The sequence below is a fragment of the Bison bison genome, unplaced genomic scaffold, assembly GCF_000754665.1.
Source record: "Bison bison bison isolate TAMUID 2011002044 unplaced genomic scaffold, Bison_UMD1.0 scf7180017864053, whole genome shotgun sequence".
Lineage (NCBI taxonomy): Eukaryota > Metazoa > Chordata > Mammalia > Artiodactyla > Bovidae > Bison > Bison bison.
Genome location: NW_011494625.1, coordinates 2,502,911 through 2,528,895, shown reverse-complemented (window position 1 = coordinate 2,528,895; position 25,985 = coordinate 2,502,911). Strand labels below are relative to the sequence as shown.

The window sequence follows — 25,985 nt, the reverse complement described above, 5'->3', positions numbered from 1 at the left end:
CCAGTAGCCCTGGCCCCTCGGGTTGCTTCCTTCTCTCCCCACCAAGCAGCTGACAAGACCCAGGGCAACCCTGAGCTGACCTTTGGTGGGGGTCCTGGTAGTCGGGGGTGCATTCCGCCTGGGTCTGAAGCTTTCAGGGTCTGCCATATTTTGCCTGGTGGCTGGTGGAAATTTTTGTTGAGGGGCTTAGTGTGAAGCTTCGTAGAAAACAGTGTTCTAATTGAAGTCCACTGCTTCCTTCTCCTGGAGGAAACTGGGGGCTGAATAACTCTGCGAGGAGGGACCCTCTGAGTTTGAAGCTGCCAGGGTCTGCCTAACTTGTCTATGGAACCCAAGTATGAGGACAGAAATGTGCAAACACACCACCAATGGGGTGACATGCTGTTGTCCAAGGCTTTCTTAAAAACTGGGAAAGGATCGAATCGACACGTTTTTTCTTGCCCATATTCTGGCTATTCCACGTGGCTCGCTGGATCTCAATACCCCGACCAGGGATGGAGCTGAGCCCCTGCAGTGACAGAGCCAGATCCTAACCATGAGGTCACCAGGGAACTGCCTGAAGGCTTTTTTAAAATGAAATCTTTCCCCTGCTTTTAATAAAGCCAAACTACAGAAAACTACAAGCTACTGATTATCCTCCTTCGGGGCTGGCCTTCAGATGTCCACACAGAGTCCGAGGGAGAGAAATGCTGTCAGCCTCGTCGCTGTAGGAGAGAAAAACCAACACCCCACTTCCCACCACAAAACCCAACTCTTCTCCCCCGAGCTCAGAAATGCTTCTGCCCTGCTGTTCCTGATGGGTTTTTTTCTTTCTTAATGGCAACCACAGTAAGATCTCATGAGCAAATTAATCCTTGTTGGCAGAGTTTCTTCAGGGCTTGTGGGTAGGAAAAAAAAAGTTCTTTGCCACCTCCAGTGGCCCACTTTCTACCACTTGTGCTGTTCTCCATAATCACCAGAAAAAAGCTTTGCAGATTTAGTGTTTTAAAAAAAAAAAAAGAAGAAAAAGCCGCCAATAACTCTTTATATGAGCTTGAGACCTCAATGGCATTGCAGAAGCTAGGGAAAGTTAAGCTATCCATCGGTATGGGATTTTCAAGAATTTCTGAAACTGCCATGTGACTGTGCAACAAATCTTTTAGTTTCAACTTATCCCTTTGGAAGGGTAAGAGGAGAGGGAGTTATTCAAAAAAAAGGGTAAACTTTCATTTGTGTAAAAGAGTTTGAATATAAGTATGAAAAACAAAAAAAGAAGGTCCAGACGGAAAGCAAGTCACCATTTAGCCTCAACAAGAGAACAGGTTTTTAAATTAGTGGCCAAGCATGAAAAGCATCATTGTTGGGGAGTTCATCCAAGGACACCCACACCTCATGGTGGATCACTTTTCTCTAAAACTGATCTGCCTTTTTAGTTTGCTGTGTTATCATCAGTGGTTAAAAGGCGAACCGAATCTGATTTCCCAAAGAGACTTTCTAAAAAACAGTCACAGAGCTATTCTATAGGCCTTCTTGGGTGCTGAAATTTTAGTATCAAGAAATGAAAGCATATTCTTAAGATTCTTTTGAGAGAATGCCTAAGAATTCCTCAAAGAAGTCATTAATATAAACAACAGAAAAAACTATGAATGCAAACAAGGTACAAAGCAGTGACAAGGTATTTCAGTCAGGAAGAGAGAAAGGGACAGACATTTCAATACATGAGAAACGTTAGTCCTTGGAGAGGTATGCCACCCCCAGTAAACCAAACCTTCCTGCATTCACACCCCTGGGTGGTTGCTCTCCCCTGGGCTGGCTCTGTGACCTTCTCTGGACCAACAAGAGGCAGCAACAATGGTGAGGAGTGACTCCTGAGACTAACTCGTAAGTTTTGACTTTCCTTCTGATTAGGTGTCTTGGGATGCATGTCTGAGGCAAGATGGCTACCATGTAAGAAGTCCCACTACTCTGAACCCCCTACGCTACAAGGAAGTCCAAGGTAACCATGTAGAGAGGCTGTGTGGTGTATAAGGACATGGAAGGAGAAGGGAGGAGGGAGGAGGGAGGAGAGAGTCCACTCAATCCCCAGCCACCTCAGGGGGTCCGCCGGACGTAATATGAAGACGCCATCTTGGATGTCCAACGCAGTGCAGACTTGGGATCACCCAACCCCTACCAGAGACCACCTGGCTGCAATTGCATGAACGCCCTCCAGGGGGAGCCACCCCATTCGTCCTCGTCTTGTCACGAGACTGTGAGAGACGATCCCTTGTTGTTCCGAGCCACTATGTCTTGGGTGATTTGCTACAGGTAAGAGGCAAACGACACAAGAAGAGAAGGGAGAGCCGCAGAGGATGAGAGAGAGGGAGGGAAGGAGAGAGAAGGTGCGTCTGACCTTGCCAGGAAGGGGAGAAGCTGCGTGCAGTTCTTGAGAAGGGATGTCGAAATCCTGGGAGGCGATGTGTGTGACTAAGGAAGGGTCTTGGCAGCCGCTCGCAGACAGATGTGAAGAGAGAGATAAAGAGTCTAAAAAGGAGAAAATAGAAGCGTAGTTCAAAGCCCTCCATTTTATTACCGTGTGAATTAGAACTCACGGCCTTATAATGTTCATTTCCCCAGTTCTCCTCAGTGTGACCCTGAAGGACTCAACTTCCTCCTGCTGTTGTTCTTTTATCCTTCTTGGAGGACATGCATGGTCTCCTCAGTCCCCCAGGCGTCTCTGATTGCTGCCCAGCTCGTGTTAAGCTTTCCCACCCAAATGTTTTATGCCCCTTCGGTCAATGCTATAGCATCTTCCTCAACCTTCCTATGAGACCTCAGCTACCAGTAACTGAAGTATGCTTGGAATGCCTCCTCTCTCCCCAAATCTTCTGCCCACAACTGCATTTACACAGTGCATTTGCTAATGTCTCATATAGATGCAAGAAGTAAGTACAATTAAATCACTGCCTACAAGTGTTTGAAGACTACCATAGTAAAACAGTCCAGTATTCTTGCCTGGAGAATCCCATGGACAGAGGAGGCTGGTCGGCTACCGTCCATGGAGTCACAGAGTCCGACACGACTGAAGCAGCTTAGCACACGTGCAAGGGTTCCAATGAGCTTAGCCTTTCCCCCTTTAAGCTGCGTGAACTGGGCTCCTTAAACATCGGGGTGAGAGAGGGCTGAGCGGGGGATCCACTGCCTCCTACCTCTTCGGGAGCCCCTGCCTCTGGCTTCTCAAAGATGGTGCTGTGTGTGGAATCCAGTGAAGTAGTAACCAGGAGTGTGGACCACAGCGGGGAGCTCCCCAGGGGTTGTGAATTCCAGCTCCCCGTTATCTTACTCCAGTGATTCTGAGCAAGATGTTAGCCAAAGTTGCAGTTATCAGTTAAATGGGAAAAAATAACATTCCTGAAGATTGAAAGAGTCCGTACAAAACAGTCAATAGTAGAGAAGTGCTCGGTAAATGTTAATTGTAAGCTTCATCAGCTGGTGGTATTTGAGACTGTAGGTCCCCTGAGCTGGGTGTCGGTAGACCTACTCCTGAGTCTTCACACAGGGCCGATTAATGTTCCTCTAAATGAGCTTTTTAAATGGGAGAGTATAATACATTCTCTGGAAAGGAAGGTGAGTGAAATCCCAGTCTTGAATATCATCAGCCTTGGAGTTTGGCTACTGAATACAGAGCTGTGTTCTCTGAGGCAACAATTCCTAGAATTTTTCATTTCAAGGACCCCTGAAAACACTTCTTTTTTTTTTAACAGTAATGACCTTACACAAGGGCATCTACTGTTTCTGTTTACCTTTTGTAAGGAAAATAGAGCAAATAAGACAATAAACTGCACCCTTTCGACGCTCTGATTTTATTTTTAAAGGTCCTTTTAACACCAAATTGAGTAGGAAGGACATAATTCAAGGATATACACAATCCTTGGAGTTGAATCAATTTAGCTTTATAGAACTCACTCTATTCTCTCTCCTTGCCTCAGACGAATACTAGTTGAAATTTCAGAGCAGCACCGGACCTCTGGCCAACAGATAGGGGCCACAGCAGGAAAGAATAAATGTTACTGGGTTAAGATTATAAATGTAAAAGTATAAATGTAAAATGTATAACATGCAAAAGTATGTTTATATATGTGAGTTTACAGAGGTAGTGAAGCATAATAACAAAGCACCAAGGAAACCAGCACCCAACTTAAAAACTGGAAGGAGATCAATATTTCTCTCCGAAGCCAACCCCCACCCTCCACCCAAAAGGAACCTCGGGTCATGAACAGTGTCTGGCAGTCCCTTGCCTTTTAAAAATGAACAGTTTTACCTCATATATGTGCATCAACAGATCACAGAGTAGTTAGTTTTTCTTTTGCTCCTAAACTCCTTCCTTTCAGAGACATGATGGGAATTTTACAGATACCCAGGGAAAATCTAGGCAAGACCACAGCTAAGCATGAAAGCTATCCAGGCAGGGGTGGGGGTTGAGGGCGGGGGGTGGTCTCCACTGCCCATTGGCTAGTGGTGTGCTGAGTTTCTATGGGAATGGCATTTTTCTTAAGATATGTTGGTGGGGATATGGAGAAAGTAAAACCCCTGTGCACTGCACTCCTGGTAGGAATGTAAAATGGTGCAACTGCTGTGGGAAAAAAATTATTCCTCAAAAAAAAAAAAAAACAGAATTATCATATGATTATCCAGGGATTCCACTTTGGGCTATGTGGGGACATCCAAAAGAATCAACAGGGAATCAACATCAGGGACTCCAACAGATGTTTGTACACCATGTTCATAGCAGCATTATTCACAACGGCCAAAAAAATAGGAACGAACCAATATCCACCATGGATGAAAGGATAAACAAAATGTAGTCCATACACACAATGGAGTACTATTCAGCCATGAGAGTAGACATTCTGAAACATGCTACCATAGGGATAAACCTTGAGGACATTTTGCTAAGTGAAATAAGACAGTACAAAGGGACAAATAGGGGTCCACTTATGTGAGATGCCCAGAGTAATCACTCCTTGCCAGGTGATTCAATAGTATATAATCTGCCTGCAATGCAGGAGATGTGGGTTCCACCCCTGGGTCAGGAAGATCCCTGGAGAAGGAAATGCCAACCCGCTCCAGTCTTCTTGCCTGGAAAATCCCATGGACAGAGGAGCCTGGCAGGCTGCAGTCCACGGGGCCCCAAAAGAGTTGGACATGACTTAGCAATTAAAACGAACAAAGGATCATCAAATTCTTACAGATAGAAAGAAGAATGGTGGTTTCCAGGGTCTGGGTGTGTGACGAGTGAGTGTTTAATGGGGCCCGGGTTCAGCTGGGGAAGATCAAAATGTTCTGGGGATGATGGTGGTTGATTGCTACACAACACTGTGGATGTCCTTAAAGTCATAGAGCGTGTACAGGAAAATGGCTAAAGTGGTATAGTTTATGTTTTGTGTATATTACAATAAAGAAATTAAAAGTGAACATTTTCTTTCTTTCTTTTTTTTTGATCATGCAGATCGCAGAATCTCAGTTCCCCAACCAGGGATTGAACTCTGCGACACAGCATTGAAGTGCCTAATCCTAACCCCTAGACTACCAGGGAACTCCCCACAAAAGTAGGCATTTTCTCACACAATCGCAATGTATGATCACAGCTGAGTTAAAATAATTCTTCACTGTCCTCCTATACCAAGTCCATCATTAATTTCCTCAAATGCCTCAAAAACTGTCTTTCTACAGTGGATTTATTGAAATTAGGAGCTAAATAAGGTCCATTCCTCACACTTGGTTAAACTGCCTCTTGAGTCTCTTCTCAACTAGCAAACCAGGAATAGAAAGAACTCCGTGAATCCGATAAGGAGTCTGTGTAAAAGCCTACACTAACAACCGTCTTCACGGTGATACACTGGAATCACTTCCTTTAAAACCAGGAAGAAGGGGAGGATGCTCATTTCGGTTTTGTGCTGGAGTCCAGCCCAGTGCTGCTGAAGCTACACAACAGGGAAGGAAGAGACATGTTACCAACTGTGGACCTTAAAAGAAAGTTCAGCAAACTGCCTCCTTGACCATCTCAGTGAGCTATAGCTGCTATAACAAAAACGCAACAGATCAGGCAGCTTAAACGGCAAACATATATTTCTCATAGTTCTGGAAACTGGAGATCAGGGTACCAGCAGGGCTGGTCTTGCTGAAGGTCCTGGCCCTTCCCAGTTATGTCCTCACATAGCCTCCCTTGGTGCAAGCAGGCAGAGGGACAGACCGTGAGCTCTCATCTCTTATAAGGACACTAATTCTGTCCTGGGGCTCCACCCTCATGACCTCACATAGACCTAATTACCGTCCAAAGGCCCCACTTCCTAGTACTGTCTCACTGGGGATAAGGGTTTCTACAGTATAAATTCTGGGGACGCAAACACAGCCCATGACATTGACCTGACGGTGTCACATGGTATTCTGCTACCGTTCCAGTTTATGATTTGAAAATTTGACATTCGTGTTCCTACGTGACTCTGATGATGGTCTCATCTCATGATGTTGTTTGATTTCAAGTTATGCTTGCTCTTGGAATAAGCTGGAGAACATTCATTCTCTTTCAAGAAATGATCTCTTCCTGGAAAGTGTGGGAAGCTTATTGGTAGCATCTGATCCTGGTGTTTTCCTTTGGTGAACATTTTTAATTATTCATTTTCCTTTAAACATATCTTTCCTTTAAACAAGATATCTTTTTTCTTTCTTCAAGTCAGTGTGTATTTTCTAGAGGTTTGTCAATTTGAGTTTAATTTTTCAAATTTATTGCCAGAAAGTTTTCCAAAGTATTCTATTATTTAATCTCTGCAGACATTAAATAATAAATATTAAATAATATTGTTTATTTGTGGATTCTGTTTTTCTTGACTCATCTTACTGAAGGTTATTTTCTTTTTCTCACTACCTGCTTAACTTGATGATAAAGATATTTTAATGTAAGTATCTTCTGAATATCATCCCACAAAATCGGAATTATATTCACTAAAGTTGTCTAGAGAAAAATAAAGACATCAACTGCAAATATAAAAGAAGAAAGAGGGAGGGAAAAGATTGAAATAATCTATTTATATATTTAAGAGTATCACAAATTCATAACTCTCTCACTAACTGGACTCATTCAATGGTTAATTCATATGGCTTAGTTAACAGAATTACAATTGACCCTTGAAAAACTGGGGGGTTAATCCGAGTGTGACTTGTAGCTGGTGCTCCATAGTCTCAGTTTCTCCAAATCCTCAGCTTCAGCCAGCCATGCACTGTGTAGTGTGTAATATTTGCTACTGAAAAAAATCCCCATGTAAGTGGATCCACACAGTTTAAACCCCCATTGTTCAAGGTCAATCATACGTTCATTCCACAATAAATTCTACATTTTCCAAATGCTTAATGCTTCCACTTTAGACCAAACTTGAAAAACCGAAAACCCCTTTTTTAAAATCACCATTCCATTGACAACAATAATCATCTTTTCATGCTCTGGCACAAGTTGATTTCATTTTAGGTGACATAAAGTTCTAGCTAGTTTTCCATGAGTTGTAACAATGGTGGCCTTCTGACATTTCTGTGATAAGCTTCCAACCTTAAGTGGTCATAGAGACACTGAGCTAAACTCTCCAACTCAATTTTTAACCACAGCCCCATGACCCTTTACCCTCCGGGATTCACCAAATATTTCTAAGTATTTGTATTCATGTTCTCTGAACTGATGCTCCTATAAATAGAAATCAAGAAAAAGCTGTTTTCCTGGCTGTCATGCTCTATGTTCTAAATGACATTTTCCCCTTAAATTTCACTTAAAAAATTACAGATGGACAAGTGGTTGCAAAAATAGGGTACATTAAAAAAAAGGGAGAGAGGTCCCATGTAATACCCTGTATAACTAAGAACAACAACGAAACCAGGAAACTGACACTGGCAAGTTAGTATTGGAGCAAGTCTGTTGATTTCACCAGCTTTTACATGAACTTTTAGGGGATGTATGTATGTTATGATTCTATGACCACCACCAAAATCCAGATCAAGTCACCATAAAGGACCTCCCAAGGCTGCCCTTGGATTCCAAATAAGTTTTAAAGATCAGACTCAGTACATATATTATAGAGAGCTCTAGGACCAAAATTCGTGGCTACATATCATCATTAGCCATAAGGGTTAACCAAGTCACTTTTCATTTTAAAAACCTCATCTTAGAACTTCTCCCCCATTTGCCCCCCAGATGCTCACATCACTTTAGACTGGGAAGATGTTCAGTAGTTATAACCATGCACATCTTACAGTAGAAACAAGACCCAGACCTCAGCCAACATGAGAGGGCACACTTGGGCTCCTGATAAACATAGGTCACAAGGACAGAGTTAAACTGAACAGTGGCAGCCTTATCAAGTCCTAAAGAGAGCAAAGAGCCACGTTTTTGCCTAAGAACTGCTATAAAGAAGCAATCAGACTATGTTTAGTAAACACCAGTATACATAATATGCATTTTTTTCATAGATAAATTGGAGGTCTTCAGTCAAATCAAACAGATGGGATAGCCCAAAGAGAAAAATCAACTCTGCCACACCTCTGGTTTCAATGGCACAGCAATATTAGGTGGAATGTCCTCACTGGCTGAGGAGAGAAGTGAGTCTGTATTGATCGAATCAGACTCACCCTGTCTTCCTGGACGACCTGGCGTCTCAGGTCACTTTCACGTCCTTGTTCTTGCTGTGCTACAGCATCACGACCACACGTGAGCTGTGCTTCCTTTGATTCTGCTGGGATGACACTGGACTTCAGTTTTCTTTGAGATGACTCTTACATGGATACTATATTAGCCCCTCTCATTCTAACTTGTGCATTTCTTTTTTAAATTTTGTTTATGTATCTAGCTATTTTCGGTGGCACTGGGCCTTTGCTGCCGCATGCGGGCTTTCTCTGGTTGCAGAGAGTGGGAGGCTGGGCTCGAGTTGCGGTGTGCGGGCTTCTCATCGTGGCGGCTTCTCTCATTTCAGCTCTCAGGGCCAGTAGTTGTGGCACAGAGGCTTGGCTGCTGTGCAGCATGTGGGATCTCCCCAGATCAAGGATCGAACCTGTGTCCCCTGCACTGCAAGGCAGACTCTTAACCACTGGACCACCAAGGAAGCCCCTAATGCCTGCGCTTCTTAAAACTGCACATTTATGTCTTACCTCCTCATCTCTGGGCTGAATCATCTCTTCAGATCTATCTACAAGTTCACCAATTCTCTCGAGTATTTAATGTATAGTTTAAACCATCTATTAAGTTTGACATTTAACGATTAAAAAAAAAACTTTCCAATAGCTGTTGTCACGGTTGCTGCGTGGTCTACTTTGTCATTTTCGGTTGTCCTTTATCATTGTTATATAGTATACACGTTTCCTTTTTTTGTATTTCCTATATAGCCATCTTCCCTTTTCTAATTTGGTTTTTCTTTTCTAAAATGTGAAATCCTTGGGAGGGTTGAATCCTCGTTGTCTTCCCATCCTTCCAATGACTTTCCTTTTGCTGGTTTTACCTTCTCGGGGGTTTGGAAATTTTTAGGTAATTTTTTTTTAATTGAAATTCATCCCAAATGTTTAAACTGGAGTTGCTTTTATTTAAAAAAAAAAAATAAAAGTGTACATTCGCTTCTAAAAGGAACACGACCAAGCTAGAATCAGCGATCTCTTCTAGAAGCTTGGGGGGCCCTGGCTTCACTTGGGACCCTCCGGGACGACTCCCCCAGCTTGGCCTGGACCCCGAGCTGGTCTCGGGATCTGAGTGGTGCTGGTATTTGCACTCCCAGACACCCCGCTTTTATGTTTGTTTGCTCACGGTGACAAGCCCGAGGGAGCCCTCCACGATGTCCCAGAGTCCCTGACATTCTTGCCGGAGACATACTTGCCTCTGTTTATCCTGGCCCTGGTCATCTGTTAGCAGGAGGGCCTTACGAATGATCTAGCTTGCAACCCTTCCAGAATCTGGAGCCTTTATCTTTAGTGTCTGAAAAATAACATTTGGGACACATTCCTCTCCATTCCGAAAGACATTATAAAACTCGCCTGATGTTTGAAGCCTCTACCAACGCTACCATACACATCATCTCATCTGCTTCTCTGGAAAGTCTCAGTGGCCGGGCAGAGCACACGTGATCACCACAGCTATCAACAGGACTCACAGGCCGTGCAGAGGCTTCCCTACACAGCTCACTTTTAGGATCCCAGCCAGGGTTTTATGCTGATGGCTCCCACCGGTCATCTCCAGTCCACCGCTCTCCCTAAGGGTCCATGTCACCATCCAGCACCATCCCTCATGTACCTGAAGCCCCAACATGCACAAAAGGAAAGGCATCAATTCCCCAGTTAAGCTGCCCTGTGGCTTTACCCCTTGTCCGCCCAGCCAGACCCAACTGGCCGATCAATTACCGGCTTGTGTGGATCTCACCTTCTATGACTGCGCTGAAGCCACATGCAGCTGATGAAATGCAAAGTGACAAAAGTGAAAAACACAGCTCCTCAGGCCCACCGGCTGCGTTAATAGTGTCCAGCGGCCACACTCAGCTGGCAGACACTGTGTCCAAAAGCAGGTCAGGCAACACACCATCGTCACAGCTAGTTCTACGGGACGGCATGCTTTGGAGGTCTCTCTGACCACCACTGACCCACCTGCTCCTCCTCGACCACCGCCCCTTGTCCCAGTGTGGCTGCCAAGCTCCCCTGCTAGACCGTAAGCCTCTCAAAAGCAGGGTCCAGAACACATTCATCTTCATACCCCCGGAGAGCACAAGAATGTCTGTTGAATGAATGTAGGAGTAGGACTCAGGGCCGCTCCTTGCTCTCTCCTGGGCACCAGTGTCCCCAACGGGCAAAAGGAGCCAGGGCAAGTGTGGCACCAGGCTTCACACTCCAGCCCCTGGGCCATCCTCCAGAATGTGCAATGACTAAGTCGTGTCCAACTCTAACCTAGAGGACTGACGACACATCTGTCCAGGTTAATTTTTTTTGAAGCCGCAGCACGCTGGGCCCAGAACACCAATTTTCATATTGCTTTGCACTCAGTGTTCAGGACGTGAACTCCAAGCATGTTAAATTTTAAAGCGCAAAGGAAAGAAATTAATCGGCTCAAATTGCTTCAGTTACACTCAAGCCATATCACAAGGTCACCATGCGCAAGAAAGACAGAATGGATTTTTAATCCCATCCTGAATCCAGAGAAATAGACCTCTGACATTCTCTTTCTCTTGCTTTCATTCTTCTTTAAACTGAAGTGAAATTTGCATAGTAAGATGAACCACTTCAAGGTGAATAATTCAGTGGCATTAGTATACTCACAGTATTGTGTGATCACCATCACTACCTGGTTCCAAAACATTTTCATCACCCCAAAAAGAAAACCCACACCCCTTAAGCAGCAGCTCCCACTCCCGCCACCCCAGATCCTGGCAACCACCAATCCATGCCCCACCTCTACAGATCCGCATGTTATAGATGCTGTGTAAGAATGGAGTCATACAACCCTTTGTGACTTGCTTCTTTCACTCAGCACAAGGTTTTCAAGGTTCATCGGTCATGTTAGAATGTATCAGTACTCCATTCCTTTTTGTGGCTGTATAATATTCCACTGCGAGCACATGCCACATTATGTTTATCTGTTCATCCGCTGGAGGGCAGGTGGGCTCCTTCCACCCTTTACCTGCTGTGAATAGCACTTGTAAGAATGTGACCGCACATGGGTCTGAGTGCCTATTTTCTATCACACACCTCTTTCATTCTCTTTTGTTCTCCTTCTTCATCTCTCCTTTTCAGCCACAGAATCCCCAGAGTTAATGCTGGAGAAATTAATAATTACCTATTAGAGTTTAAACACAGCCTGTCCCCAGAACTCGGGGAATTAGTCAAGGACCCTCCTCAGGACCACGCTGGGCAGGACATCTGAGCAGAGAGAGGCCGGAGAATAACTGAGTGTGGAGTGAACACACACAGCCCTGTCTGTGCTCACAGGGGGCATGGGTTCGTATGTGTGCAAAGTAGGCTCGCAATAAATGTCTGCTGACTCTGGTTATAAAGGCAGTTAATCCAGGGGAGCTACAGGAGAGACCACAAGGAGGGAAGATAGATGTGCAGCGTCGAGAGAAGAAAGGGGCACTTCAGAGGCCAACAAAGTGGGAGGAGTGACCGGAGACTGAAAATCAAGCTCTAAGGAGAGAGGAAGCTTCTCTCCAAAGTCATCCTGGGAAAGGTGAGAAGGGAGGGACCCTCGCCAAATGGCTATCATTTCCTCGTTTCAAAGTCAGGAGCCGAGAACACAGAAGAGAGCACAGAACCAACAGGTGAGGCTGTGAGACCCAGACACAGCTTCCTTCTGGACTGTCAGCCACTGTTTTCAATCTGCTGCATCTACAGAGTGGCCTAAACTCTGGAAACTACTACTTCTTTTTCATGTACTGGAATATCAATAACTCACTTACTAGAGGGTATTACGCCTCTGTTTACCGATGTGGTGACACCCTGCATAGATGGAGAAGTAACTTCCATCCACAGGCAGACAGAATTCAGACCTCAGGCACAAAGATACTCAGACAATGCCCGTGCTGGGGGCTCAGTCATGCCGGACTCTTTGCCACTCCATGGACTGCAGCCACCAGGCTTCTCTGTCCAAGGGATTCTCCTGGCAAGGATGCTAGAGCAGGTTGCCATTTCCTTCTCCTGGGGATCTTCCTGACCCAGGGATCGAACTGAAGTTTCTTGAACCTCTCACATTGACAGGCAGGTTCTTTACCACTGAGCCATCTGGAAAGCAATGCCCAACAGGGATGCAAAGCACTAGAGGATACATCTTTTTTATTAAGACCCTGCCCATCAGGGATTTTCTTCACGTACACCCTTTCATGGCATATAAATCCCACCGCCTCCATCCCCTTCTGCAGAGACAGCAAGAGCATGAACAATCCACTGAACAGAAAATCAGTCCTTAAATAACAGAGAATTGAACTACACGGGGCCAGTTTCTCTCGTTGGGTGGCAGCTTAAATAAACACTAAATCCTGCCTTTATCCACAGTGGACTTCTGACCGTGACAATGGAGCTATTTGGTTTTGATGAAACATTCAAGTCTTAAAAGTTAAGAGTAACTGACAGGCCAGTTTCTCGCCCCGGTTCCCAGGGTGACCAGGGTTTCAGATTCCTGGTCAGTTACACTGCATCAGATGACCTGTTATTATCCACGGCCCAGCGTCGGGCGTGCCAAGCACAGGATCGGGAGAGAACTTTCTCAGGCTCCCATCCAAGCCCCAGGTGGTCTGACTGTGGGGGGCCACTGCACTCAACCGCCCCTTCACCCCAGTGACACCCAAACCCGCAGCCACAGAGGAAGAAAGCACAGGTGAGCTGGTACTGAGGGTGGAAAGCCCCTCCAGCATGCACCCACAGGGTGGGGCATCTTGTTTTGTCACTTTCTGCATCCTGAGTGCCTGACCAGCACCTGCATGGCACAGGGGGCCAGTGAACCTTCTCTGCACGAGGGAACTACCCATGTGGAGGTGATGGGCCCCCACTGCCCAGGCACCGGCGGGCCTAGCCTGGCCGCTGCAAGGCCACAGCAGACACACGAGCCCTTTCTGGTCAGCCTAAAACGTGCAATTCTAACCCTCAGATGCGATCACAGCTGCCGTCTCCTAAACAAGGGAATGGAAAACCCCCCATGGAGTTCGAGGGGGTCCCCACAGCATGGCCGAGCCCTCTGAGCACAGGACACGGAAGAGGGCGGTTCCTTTCCTCACAAAGATAAAACCTCGATGGCCACATCCTCCCCAAAACACAACAAAACATTCTCCTGGGCTGCTGTCAGACCATCTCTTTCTCTTTCTGGGGGAAGCCCTCCTGGTCTCTCCTGAGCAACTGCGATGCCGATGTGTTTAGCCTTAATTGACTCCAAGATTTTATCAGCAATGCTTCCAACATTAAAACAATAGACACACTAAGGTTAAGCATTTGACTGTATGATTTGGAAGAAAAACAAAGCAGAAAACACCTATAAGAGGTTCAAAAGAGTGGGAAACACAGGGCTTTACTTCTGGCTCTCCTCTCCCTGTTCTGGAAAAAAAAAAAAAATCATGCAACTCCTGGGTTAACCAGCGAATCCTTACCTGAATGACATAACTTCTCAGGCAGTTTTACTCATAAGAGTGAAACCGACTCCAACCTACTGCAGTAGTTCCCCAGAAATGATGACGACGATGGATAATATAAAGTCAGAAAGTCAGAAATGAGATGGGAAACACTCAAGTGCGACAGATGGGCGGTATGCACTCGTTCGTGTTTTTCATTTGGTTCTGATTTCCTCATTAACAAGTGGGGCAGGGAAAACATCTCTGGATGGAACTGGAAGCTCAGGTTCTCATCCCCTTTTCCTGGAGACCCCTCCCCAAAACCACCACCCTAGATGTGTTTGCCCGGCCGTAGTTTGTATGCAGCCTTGTCATTTCACCTCAGGGCTGAGTTTAGGAAAAACCATGCTGGAGGAGGAGATCCTCACCCAAGCATCAATCTGCGGGAAGGCAGGGGAAGGCAGAGGCGCTGCGCAGCGACGGCCAAAGGCTTCTCGGTAACCCTCCCTCTGTCTCCTAATTCAAAACATTATCCTTCGTGATTGGAGGACATTCTCTGCTGCGTTGATTCACTTTGCCTTCCTGAGAACACGACGCAGAGAGGCTCCCAGTGTAGAGTTACTGATCTGCCTCCAGATTAGGTCCAAGCTAAACCGCTCACTTCACATTTTGTTTTCCCTGAAGCACAGCAGGTCCACAGGGTTGGGGAGCCCATGGGGCGGGCGGTTCCCTTGGCCAAGTCACAAGATCTGGGTTCTCTCTGGATCTCAGATCACAGACCAAGGAGATGAGCTGGCCGCCTTGGGAGAAGTGGGCCCGAGCAAGAAGTGAGGAGGGCCACAGGGCTCAGGAGGAATCACCGACTGCACACGTCCCTGGAGTTCAGCTGGACGAGGGGCTGTGACTGACCTGGACCAAGTCCAGCCTCGCTCGGGCAGTGAGAGGATCCAAAGTTGTGGTTCACAGGACAAAACGAGACAGGAGAGAGGCAATGACTAGAAAGGAGGCTGCCTGGGGGTCCCCGGGGGCACCCCGCATACATCAGGAAGGATAGCGCCAACAAAGGAACCCAGCAGGCAGTCGTGGAGACTGGTTCCCATTTGACGGGCGGTTGCCCTGGACCCCCGGTGGTCCCAGCACAGGAGGTGGGGCCCACATGCAGTGGGTGCCACCAGATGCTTAGCCTGGCTCACCCACATCAGTTTTCCCCTTACTTTTTCTCTTCCTGCCTGATATTGGCAAAAACCAGACAAACCAAGTCCAAAGGAAAGTATGAATGAGGACGGTTCAGTCCAGTCAGTCATGTCCAACTCTGCGACCCCATGAACTGCAGCACGCCAGGCCTCCCTGTCCATCACCAACTCCCAGAGCTTGCTCAAGCTCATGTCCATTGAGTCGGTGATGCCATCCAACCATCTCATCCTCTGCTGTCCCCTTCTCCTACCACCTTCAATCTTTCCCAGCATCAGGGTCTCTTCTAATGAGTCAGTTCTTCTCATCAGGTGGCCAAAGTACTGGAGTTTTAGCTTCATCATCAGTTCTTTCAATGAATATTCAGGACTGATCTCCTTTAGGATGCACTGGTTGGATCTCCTTGTAGTCCAAGGGACTCTCAAGAGTCTTCTCCAGCCCCACAGTTCAGAAGCATTGAACAGTATGAAAAGAATGAGGACAAGTCATGAGTAATTATTCAAACCACCCTAGATCATCAGGACCTTTCCCTCAAAACCTGCCACCAGAGCCTCCAGTGATCAGTGCGATTCATGGGCTGGGTTGTAACTTTTCTCTTTTTAGAGCCTTCAAATGCTCCATGGAGGCAGTGAGGAGCCTAGCACAAAATAAGCCATGAATGAAGTAACTTGCCCTCAGGTTAACCCAGGCTGACAAGGGCATTTCCACTGCCCCTCCAGGCGGTGACCAACCTGGTCCATTCTGATGATGAGAAAGGCCACTGGGAAGGTGGACACACGGAAAGGCCTTCACCACTCAGGAGGGCAAGAACAAGGGGCGGCCGGTGTGACACCAGGGTGGGAAGGGTTGACCTGGCTGGAAGAGACCCGGCAAGAAAGAGAAAAGGAAGCTGTCCTTTTATACCCCTTCGAGACCAGGAAGGAAGTCCACTCAACTGGGTTTGGAAACAGAGGTGGCCAGGGGGTCCCAAGGCTCCCTGAGTGTTCTGGAAGGATCTGCAGCCTCCGTGGCATGGCCTCAGTTCACAGACACCAGAGTCTGCTCCATCTCTGAAGTTCCCTTCGTCCTGCTCCTGGCTGGACGGCCTTGGGAGCGGGACTGTGCGTGCTACTCAGTCATGTCTGACTCTCATGACCCCATGGACTATAGCCCCTCAGGATCCTCTGTCCATGGGATTCTCCAGACAAGAATACTGGCGTGGACAGCCATCCCCTTCTCCCCTTCCTGACCCAGGGATTGAACCTGGGTCTCCTGCATTAGTGGGCAGATTTTTTTTTTTTTTTTTAACCACTGAGCCACTGGGGAAGCTCCATGAAAGGGACCAGGCAGGGTCAAAACGAGAAACCAGGACCAGAACTGCGGGGAGGAGGGCGACAGCAGGGTTAGGAATGACATTTCCTTCTCGTGGCCCTGCCTCAAACAAAATGCCGTGAGGGAAGGATGAAAAGGGGCCTGAAAGACGAATCTATAAATAAGAGGGCCACTGACCTACCGCTTGAGTTTGCCCAAGACTGAAGGGTTTTCTAGGACACGGACCTTTGAGGGCTAAAACCAGGATCAGCCCAGGCCAACATGGATGGCTGGTCATCATACTGCTTTGGGACATCTACTCCAGTCCACCTCAGACTCTAGAAGTTACCTGGATTAGACCTCACATGTGTCTGCATGTGGCACACACATGTACTCACACACAATCACATGCACACGCCTTCTGGCTGCACCTCTGCCCATGGACTCACACCATAGCTGGTCCCTTTCCTTCCCTCATTTTATGCTCCAGCCACTTCTCACAATTCACTTTGTCATCATGAGCACTGTTTCTTCCTCTAATGACTCATGTTCTCAGGTCTTTCCCTAGTAAAACATTGCATAGCCCTCTCTGAAACTGGAAAACAGCGTCTTGCCAATTTCATGTGTTTATATTTTTTTATAAAAGGCAACATCGGCTCATTAAAAGGACCGCTTTTCCCCGGATTGTGACAGCCTTTTCCTTTTTACGATATTATCAACGTGTCTGCACATAACCTCTGACCCAGGTAGACCCTGACAGTTGCACATGACCCTGAATTTCACAAGCAGCTCCACTCCCTGTTCACTCTGAAGACAAGGGACACGGAGCCAAATTCCAGGAGCCAAAGCTCTGGGTCCAACCAGTCCATCCTAAAGGAAATCAGTCCTGAATATTCATTGGAAGGAATGATGCTGAAACTGAAACTCCAATACTTTGGCCACCTGATGTGAAGAACTGACTCACTGGAAAAGACCCTGATGCTGGGAAAGATTGAAGGCGGGAGGAGAAGGGGACAACAGAGGATGAGGTGGTTGCATGGTATCACCGACTCAATGGACATGAGTTTGAGTAAACTCCAGGAGCTGGTGATGGACAGGGAGGCCTGGCGTGCTGCAGTCCATGGGATCACAAAGAGTCGGACATGACTGAGCAACTGAACTGAACTGAAGCTCTGGGTGGCACCTCCTTGTTTGAAGAGAAGAAAGTCGGGGCTCCACACCCACTGGGAGCACTTCCCTTTGGGGCTGGTCTATGACTGGTGTTTAATCATAGACAGTGTCCATGAGACAGGGAACCCTGAGAAGCTTCAGGTCACAGTGAAGACCAGTCATCAACAAAGCACAGCTCACATCAAGATGTCAGTGACCGCCCACAGCTGCTGGCAACTTTGGGGAGAAACTCCCCAAATCAGAATCAGAGGGGCTGATTCTGATTCACAAGTGATGGTAACAAGCTAAAGAACATGATCCTACAAGGAGTAAGAAAGAATCCAAAATCTCTTGTTTTTTCCCCAAATTCCCTTCATAAAATGTCCCCAAAGTATAAAACAAGCTTGATGCTGTCTCTCGTCTTACAAAAGCAATGTCTGGAACACTTTTTTATACTTCCACAGCAGTGAGATTAGGAAAACTGAACTAATTTGCACATATTTGCTTATTTTTGATCTTCGTGTTGCGTAAATTCTGAGAAAAATCAGCAGAACAAAATAGTCTAGGCCACGGATTTGGTCTATTTCATGCTCTTAAAAGAAAATTCAAGGAAAGAGTCCAATTACAAATGTGTTAAACAAACAACGTGTGTGCATGGAGACGTGACCTAGCTGTGTTCACCTGTTGGGCCCGTAACGTGACCGACCGCCCATGACAGGCGGGACTGGCTGGTAAGTCACGGAGGGCACACGGCCTGACATCCCGGACTTCTGCTTCCGCACTTCTCAGCAGGATGATTCCCATAGCCCCTTCTTCCCAAGGCTGCATTGCTTTTTATTTTATTTTTAGCTGGAGGATAATGACTTTAGTGATGGTTTCTGCCCTACGTCGATGTGAAGCAGCCACAGGCACACACATGCTCCCTCCCTCTTAAACGTCCCTCCCCATCCCACCCCTCTGGGTCCCCAAAGGCTCTGGGTTCCCTGCCTCATTCAGCAACTTCCCACTGACCCTTTTACAAATGGTAATGTGTGTTTCAACATTACTCTGTCAACCAAAATGCTCCAGGTCTATCATGACAGGAGAGGGTGGGGAAGACCCAGGATTCAAGTCAGCTGAAGGTTCAGTAAAATCTTAAGAAACACTTCTAATTCAGCTTTAAAACACAAGGCAGGTTTTCTGCCTTAATAAACATACATTGCTCCCTTATGACTGGGGCTCCTGCATAACGTCTATATTACTAGCTCCTACTGAGAAATACGGTCAGAAGAAAATAACGCCTGGTTGAAAGAATCTCGAAGACACAGCACACACCTCTTCCCCTTCACACACACACACACACAAAATATAAGAATCAAATGAGCTCATTCACACATGTAAAGAGCACTCTGCAAATTGTCAAGTTCATGGGCAAGGCGTCATTTTAAATTAGACTGAATGCTTCCTTGGCCAAGGACCTGCCTAGAAGCTCATTTCTGCAGAGTGATAATCTTGGCTTTTTCTTTTTCTTTTTCTTCTAGTGAAGTATAGTTGGCTTACAATCCTGTTACTACAGCAAAATGATAAATATATGTGTGCTCAGCTGGTAAAGAATTGGCCTGCAATGTGGGAGACCCAGGTTCTATCCCTGGGTTGGAAAGATTCCCTGGAGAAGGGAAAAGCTACCCACTCCAGTATTCTGGCCTGGAGAATTCCATGGACTGTATAGTCCATGGGGTCACAAAGAGTTGGACACGACTGAGCGGCTTTCACTTCAAATATATTTTATACATAGAGTCTTTTTCAGATTCTTTTCCCTCATATCAAAGGGGAAATATTGAGTATAGTTCCCTCTGCTATATAGTAGGACCTTGTTGGCTATCTGCTTTATACATAGTAGTGTAATGTTTATATTAATCCTGAACTCCTAATTTATCCCTCCTCTTTTTCAATTTCACTTTCTTTCCTCTGTAGAGTTCAATATAATAGATAATACTGGTTAACTGAAGGATCTGCTCTTAGTCACTGAAGTATTACCACAATAAAAGACCAATCAGCTAATAACCAGTATTAGAAATAGTAGAGGAATAAAGTTTTTGCATTCTATAGAACTTTCCTCTGATATCATAGTGAGTTTTCTTTTTTTAACCTAATATATAACTCCTCTAGGAAAACTGGACATTAGGGGCAAACAGTAAAGCCAAAACCCGCCACCAACAAAACAGACTATACTCTGATGTGCTAATGCCCTTTAATAAACACAACCAGTTCTTAAGAGTTTCATAAATTGGTCTACAATAAAGGTCACCAGGCACAGAAAATATAATCTTTCCTAATTAGGCATTTTACTTTGGGCCAGAATCCAAAGTCATATACCAGTGGGAAACGCACAGGTTTCTGTAGTCAGACAGATCTGGGTTGAAATTCCAGCTCTACCACTTACCGATGTGTGACCTTGAAGAGTTATCTGACCTCTAAATTTCTTACTTCCCTTTAAAATGGGGAGGACATTTATTCTGGCGACAGTGGTGAGGACTCAGCTGAAGGACACAGGTGTCACACAAATGTTAACACTGTCCTCTTCCTCACCTTTTCCACTTATTCTTCCCCTCTTTGTTTTTTTAAAGAAATTTATTTTTAATTGGAGGATAATTGCTTTACAGTGCTGTGTTGGTTTCTGCCATACATCAGCATGAATCAGCCTCCCTTCTAACCTCCCACCCTGCTAGGTTGTCCCAGAGCACCGGGCTGAGCTCCCCGTGTTATATAGCAACTTCCCATTAGCTGTCTATTTTACATATGGTTATTCTTCCCTTCTTTTCTCTTCCTTTCTTAAAACACCCTTCAGGAAAACATATACACAAGCCCCTCGAGCATCCTACTAACTGATGACTTTGCAACCCAGAGGGCAGGATTTCTGTAGGCCCTCACTGTGGGAGATGTCTAAGGAAAAAGCACCCTCTCTCTCTTTCCACTCCAAATGTCTCAGATTCTGACTGCAGCCACCTGGCCGACAAACACAGCTTAAGCGACATTGATGCACAAATGATTAACAAATGCCCTGCCAACCATTAGGTTTGGGGCTTTGCTGGTAGCTCAGAAGGTAAAGAATCTGCTTGCAATGTAGGAGACCCGGGTTCGATCCCTGGGTCAGGAAGATCCCCTGGAGAAGGGAATGGCAACCCACTCTGGCACCCTTGCCTGGGAAATCCCATGGACAGAGGAGCCCGGGGGGCTACAGTCCACGGGGTTGCAAAGAGCTGGACACGACTAAGAGACTAACACTTTCACAGAACTACTATTTCTACGCTACTATGTTCTATTTCCTCTTATTCTATTTTTGGATAAATGGGTTGTGTTGGGAAATTCAGCAACCAGAGAGACAAAGGAAGATGCTGATACTAAGCACGGCTTTGTTGTGAAATGCTCATCATTAATTACAATGCAAATGAATTTAGCCATTTTCCTCCATTCTTAAAGACCTCACTATAGTACTATTTTATAAAATTTAATTTACAATTCAACTATATGACCATTCTCCAATCATGTTCACCTTTGAAACGCTTCACCGCTGTTTAATTTCAAACAAGACTATGGCATTGCTATTGTCATTATTCATTCTTAGCAGCAAAAGCAATAATAGCAGCATTTTACTGAATACCTATTAGGTGTCAAGCGGGGAGGGGCATCTGCAAATATCGAATTCATTTTTTGCAACCATGAAACAGTAACAGACTTTATTTTCTTGGGCTCCAAAATCATTGCAGATGGTGACTGCAGCCATGAAATTAAAAGATGCTTGCTCCTTGGAAGAAAAACCATGACAATCTTAGACAGTGTATTAAAAAGCAGAGACATGACTTTGCCAACAAAGGTCCATATAGTCAAAGCTATGGTTTTTCTAGTAGTCATGTACAGATGTGAGAGTTAGACCATAAAGAAAGCTGAGTGCCTAAGAATTGACGCTTTTGAACTGTGGTGTTGGAGAAGACTCTTGAGAGTCCCTTGGACTGCAAGGAGATCCAATCAGTCCATCCTAAAGGAAATCAGTCCTGAATATTCATTGGAAGGACTGATGCTGAAGCTCCAATACTTTGGCCACCTGACGTGAAGAGCCAAGTCACTGGAAAAGACCCTGATGCCAAGAAGGATTGAGGGCAGAAGGAAAAGCAGGCGACAGAAGATGAAATGGGGGCATGGCATCACTGACTCCATGGACATGAGTTTGAGCAAGCTCCGGGAGATAGTGAAGGACAGGGAAGCCTGGCGTGCTGCTATTCATAGAGTCACAAAGAGTTGGATACGACTTAGCAGTGGAACAGCAACAGCAGTATCATTCTAATTTACTGATGAGAAACCTGCCCAGATTCCCAAAGCTTCTCAGCATTCTCAGCAAAAGCCAGAATTTCGGTCCACATAAATTTTTTTAATCACAGTCCATGCTTTTAGCCTCTCTGCTATTCTGCATGCACACAGGTAGTTGCCACTCATCCAACATTACCCCCACATCCATCAATTATCAGTGTTTTGGTACCACAGCTTCCAGGAAGGACTGGGAGTAAAGGCTCTGATTACTTGGCCAGAGAATCCACGGGTGATCCCTTGATTAAATCCCAGGAGTTCTTGGTCTTATCAGGAGAGAAAAGACCCAAGAAAGGAAAGAACAAATCATATTACAATAGGTAACTTAGAAGCTTGGCATCACATAATCTGAGTATCTTGAAAAATATTTAAATGAGCTCATTTTACATCCCAAACAGGTTAACCGAGATGAGACACGTTGGTTCCTGCCAGCTGAGGGCACTAGGGGATCAAGTGGCATCCATGTGTCTCCATCCAATGGCCGGAGGAAAGAGATTAATGAGACAAAGATGGAGAGAGAAGCTCCCTGTAGTTGCCGCTGAAGAATTCAGCCTGCATGTGTGCGTGCTCAATCATGTCCGACTTTACAACTCCATGGACTAAAGTCCGTGAGGCTCCTCTGTCTGTGGGATACCAGGCAAGAATACCAGAGTGGGTTGCCATTCCCTCCGTCAGGGGACCTTCCCAACCCAGAGATCGAACCCACATCTCTTGTGTCTCCTGCATTGACAGGTGGATTCTCTACCACTGCGCCACCCTAAGCCACAAAGAATCCAGAGATGATGACAAAAGATAAGACCAAGAGGATATGTGTGCTTTATGTGAAAGGATAAAAAAAAAATCTGAAATAAAACTGAAGAACAGCAGAAGGTGGTGAAGGACAGAAAGAAATGAGGAATACAAGAAATATCTTAAGGACAAAAAAAAAAAAGTTAAGCATTTTTGGCCTTTGGCAGGGGTAGGCAAATGCCTAAATCTCCTAAATCCCCAGGACTGAAAATAGGAGGAGATATCAAGCCATGATTATATTACCTATCAAAAGGATTTTGCAGAGGTAGTTAAGGCTGCCCTGGTGGATCAGTTGGTAGAGAATCCATCTGTAATGCAAGAGACTGCCTACAATGCAGGAGATGCAGTTTTGATCTGTGGGTCAGGAGGATCCTCTGGAGAAGGAAATGACAACCAGCTCCAGTATTCTTGCCTGGGAAAATCCCATGAACAGTGGAACCTGAGGAACTACAGTCCATGGGGATGCAGAGTCAGACATGACTTGACTTAACCACCACTAATCAGTTGATTTAAAGTTAATGAAGATGAAGACTATTATCCATGTGGGCTTAATCTAGGCCCAGAAGCCCTTTAAAAGCAAAGTTTTCTCCAACTGGTGGCAGAAGATGAAATCAGAGTAACTCCTGGCAGGATGTTATTATCGGCTCTAAAAATGGAGGGAAAGACAGTCTGTTGAGGCTTCTAGAATCCAGAGCAGCCCTGGCTGACAGCAAGCAAGAAAATGGGGACCTCAGTCCTACAACCACAAGGAAACGCCTTCTTCCCAAAACCTGAACAAGCTTCAAGGTAGATGCTTCTCCAAGTTTTCATAGAAGAAACCAGATTGACCAATATTTTCATTTCAGTCTTAAGAGACCCTAAACAGGTCAGCCAAGAGCCCCAACTTTATGATCTACAGAACAATGAGCTAACAAGCAGATGTTGTTTTAAGCCTCTAAATGTGTGATAATTGGTTATATGGCAGCAGAGATAGTGGGAAGACAGAGGAGCCTGGCGGGCTACTGTCCACAAGGTCCTAGAAAGTCAGACACGACTTAGCACCAACAGCAAGCAGCGGAATACTGTCTGACTTGGGTTCAGATCTTAGCTCTTGTCCTTTCTACAATTTGTAATCTTGGGCAAGTTACTCGAGCTCTTTTCTTCCCCATCTGTAAACGGAGACGATGAAGCACAGCCCAGAAAGTCGGTGGGAGGACAGGATTAGCTGCCCAGTCCCGTTCTGGGAGAAAGAATCGGAACAGCAGGATGTCCCTGAGGCTTCCCTGGTGCCTCAGAGGGTAAAGCATCTGCCTGCAACGCAGGAGACCCGGGTTTGATCCCTGGGTTGGGAAGATCCCCTGGAGAAGGAAATGGTAACCCACTCCAGTACCCTTGCCTGGAAAATCCCACGGACAGAGGAGCCTGGGGGGCTACAGCACACGGGGTGTAGCCCCCACGGGGTTGCAGAGTCGGACACGACTGTCCGACTTCACTGTCACTTTCTTTCCCCCACAATGGCCACCAGGTGGCCAAACAAGAACATGAACAGCTGGGCTTTCACTCTAAGCCCCAGCTGGATCAGGGGAGGGGAGCAGAGAGGGTGGCATGGGAGTGAAGCGTGAGGCGTGAAGGTCGCACTGGCTATACAAACTATTGACTATTCACAACTCAGATGCACAGAATCAAGGGGATCCCAAAGGTTAACTGAAGACAGATGCTTTGGATAATGATGTACTTAAAACCCATGTCATTCCCAGTGTTGCCTGGAGAATCCCAGGGACGGGGGAGCCTGGTGGGCTGCCGCCTACGGGGTGGCACAGAGTTGGATACAACCGAAGCGACGTAGCAGCAGCAGCATTCCAAATGCAGTGGAGATAGTCTACAAAGTGAAATCATACATCAGGACAGAAATTAGTGAATAAGAAAGCTGGGGAAAGGGAGAGAAAACCAGTGATGCACAAAGTGCCTGGTACTGGGACTTCCCTGGTAGTCCAGGCGGTTAAGACTTTGCTTACAAGGCAGGGGCTGTGGGTTTGATCCCTGGTCAGTGGGCTAAGATCCCATGAGCCTCAGGGCCAAAAAACCAAAACACAAAACAGAAGCAAGATTGTAACAAATTCAACAGAGATTTTTTAAAAATCCATGTAAAAAAAATTCTTTTAAAAAAATGTGTGGTATTAAGATCTTTTAACCACATCAAGGATGGTATTTGACCTTCTCAATGATCACTGAAAATAAGGACAAGGACAGTTACGCCACTCCCAGGGAAATTTGCTGAGAAAAAAAGTGTAGACCTGGAAGAGGGTGCTCGTGTGGGTGCTTACAAATGGGACACTGCATCATACTGAGAAATAATTGTTGAAAATACACCATAGACACATATTTCCTTCTCAATGTTTTTTGGGTGACTTTTGCATATTTTAAATTCAATTTTAGTATTTTTCTTCATGATTTTTATGGATTCACGATAAGAGCAGCTTTTGGTCTTATTTGTTGCTTGTTGTATTTGCAACAAATAAACCAAAGAGATAGTATCACAAAGGTATTTGTATAATTTTAATTATATTTTGACATGTTTTAAATTTTTATGTAGTTTAACATATAGGTATATTTCCTTATGTATAAGAAATGTGTATATGTAACATATCTATATAGAATACAATTTCCTATCACTTTACTTAGGATGTATTTTTCCATCAGGGATCCACTAAATAATTACCTTTATTTTCTTCCAGTTTGTAACAGCTTAATCTTTTTTAAATTCCTGTTGGCTACCACTTCAGTATTCTTGCCTTGAGAACCCCATGAACAGTGTGAAAAGGCAAAATGATAGGATACTGAAAGAGGAACTCCCCAGGTCAGTAGGTGCCCAATATGCTACTGGAGATCAGTGGAGAAATAACTCCAGAAAGAATGAAGGGACGGAACCAAAGCAAAAACAATACCCAGTTGTGGATGTGACTGGTGACAGAAGCAAGGTCCGATGCTGTAAAGAGCAATATTGCATAGGAACCCGGAATGTCGGGTCCATGAATCAAGGCAAATGGGAAGTGGTCAAACAGGAGATGGCAAGAGTGAACGTCGACATTCTAGGAATCAGCGAACTGAAATGGACTGGAATGGGTGAATTTAACTCAGATGACAATTATATCTACTACTGCAGGCAGGAATCCCTCAGAAGAAATG

The 25,985-nt window shown here is 45.5% G+C and overlaps 1 protein-coding gene across 1 annotated transcript in view; it reads right to left on the bottom strand.

The window, feature by feature from the left end:
• Positions 1-25,985, bottom strand: part of BMP6 (bone morphogenetic protein 6) — a gene marked incomplete at its 5' end in the record, with an annotated part of 152,081 nt that overhangs the window by 29,517 nt on the left and 96,579 nt on the right. The window lies entirely within an intron of this gene.